We start from the raw sequence: 1,951 nt of genomic DNA on the forward strand, positions 1-1,951 counted from the left end.
AAATAAAGACTGAATTTAAAAATATATATTCTCACAGATTGTGTATGGTATAGGGGTGGCGGGGGTGTGTATCATAAAGATAAAAAAACAAGCGGCCTGGTGTGTCCAGATCGCCACATGTTTTAAGACTAAAAGGGAGTGGAGGTGTCTTTTAGTGCTGACTATTTTAATACAGTTATATTTTACTTTATACATACACTATTTTCCGGTCGACAATGCATAATGGTCACTGGATATGATAAGAAACACTTCTTAAAAGAAGGATTAACAAAATAAACTAATAAAATATTATAAAAATTTTTAAGGGACATAAAGACTGAATTTAAAAAGATATATTCTCACAGATTGTGTTATGGTATAGGGGTGATGGGGTGTGTGTTATAAAGATAAAAAAGAGGCCTGGTGTGTCCAGATCACCACATTTTTTAAGACTAAAGGGGGTGGGTTGTCTTTTAGTGCTGACTATTTTAATACAGTTATATTTTACTTTATACATGCACTATTTTCCTTAATCTATTATTTAATTTTTAATACAGAGGACTTACTTATTGTATCATTTCATTTATATTACAGAGAGCTTATCAGGTGGGGAAGCGCCAGGCCATTTTACCACAATAAGGTAAAAATTATTTTAAAAGGATTGGGTTATTTGTGGCAATGTTGCTATAATCACACTAAGTTATAACAACTGTTTGTTTTCAAACAGAACCTCTTCTTCTAAAATAGAAAAGCAGAACAAGCACATACAGTCATGTTTTTACCCAGTAGTAAAAGGTAATTTTTCTGAAACTGTGTGTTTCCTGTGGGAGGAGAATCTGTGTGTAGGGGTTAAGCAAATTTTAAATTTACAGTGTGTGAGGAAAGTGAATTCTCAATGCTGAGATATAAATTTTATATTTCCTAAGTGATCACACGCACCACACCCAAAGAAGAGCAGGGACCTGGGCAGAGACCTCTAAAAGCACAGCCTGCAGATCATAACACCCAAGGATCAGAAGACAGATGGGACAGAACAGAAGGGTACGATTCCTCGGAGGAAAACAAGCTACATACCTCTGAGAAACTCACATGTAAAAAGACTAGGATTCACACCCCCAAAACAGGTGATCTGAACCCTGTGAATAAGAAACCCAGGACTGATTGCTTGCACAATTTACAAAAAGAGGAGAGTCTTTCTCCTTTTTTGAAAGATCATAATTATTGTGAAAAAAAAAAAGAGGGTGGGTTTTCGAGGTGGGTATAAACACCCTGTCTTGAAAGATCATGATTATTGTGAAAAAAAGAAGGGGGTTTGGAGTGGTACACACAGGCATATACATCTCAGAAATAGTGCGCAGAGCCCTTTGAAATATCATGATTATTGTGAAAAAAAGAGGGGGATTTGGAGTGGTACACGCAGGTGTATACATCTCAGAAAGTGTGTGCAGAGCGCTTTGAAAGATCGTGATTACTACCAGCGCAAAAGGGTAAATTTTACTCAGAGAGGAGGTAGTCTGTGTAATTCGGACAGCAGGCGTAGTCTGTATCATAAGAGGGGGAGTCATGGTAAACATGGGGGTAAAAATGGTTGGCCAACCAGCAAGTGGCTTGTGGGGAAAAAAGTAAGGGCCTGGTTAAAGAAGAGCGTGGGGAAGGCTAAACACCGTTTGAGGAAAAAAAAAAAGAGATCCCCTAGGGATCCCTCAAACACTTCTCCTCCTATTTGTCCTGACCCTTCACCAGAACCCCCGGAGCCAGAGAGAGGGGATGGAGAACATGGTTTAGGAACCCCTTTAGAGGGTCCCTCAAATGTACCCCAGCCACCCAGATCGGACCTTTTACCAGAACCCCCAGAGCCAGAGACGGGAGATGGTGACTATGGTTTAGGAAGCCCCTTAGAGGGTCCCTCAAATGTTCCCAGACCTTCCCCATCACCAAGACCTGAGGGGTCAGAGGGTTGGAATAACGAATC

General features: G+C 39.9%; 1 long non-coding RNA gene across 1 annotated transcript; it reads left to right on the forward strand.

The window, feature by feature from the left end:
* The first annotated feature begins 594 nt into the window (after positions 1-594).
* On the forward strand, positions 595-994 carry LOC132248357 (uncharacterized). The gene is made up of 3 exons (XR_009459536.1): positions 595-619; positions 707-774; positions 906-994. It is a non-coding gene; the product is annotated as an uncharacterized LOC132248357 (long non-coding RNA).
* Positions 995-1,951: the final 957 nt, after the last annotated feature.

The sequence above is a fragment of the Alligator mississippiensis genome, chromosome 2 (assembly GCF_030867095.1).
Source record: "Alligator mississippiensis isolate rAllMis1 chromosome 2, rAllMis1, whole genome shotgun sequence".
NCBI classification, from domain to species: domain Eukaryota; kingdom Metazoa; phylum Chordata; order Crocodylia; family Alligatoridae; genus Alligator; species Alligator mississippiensis.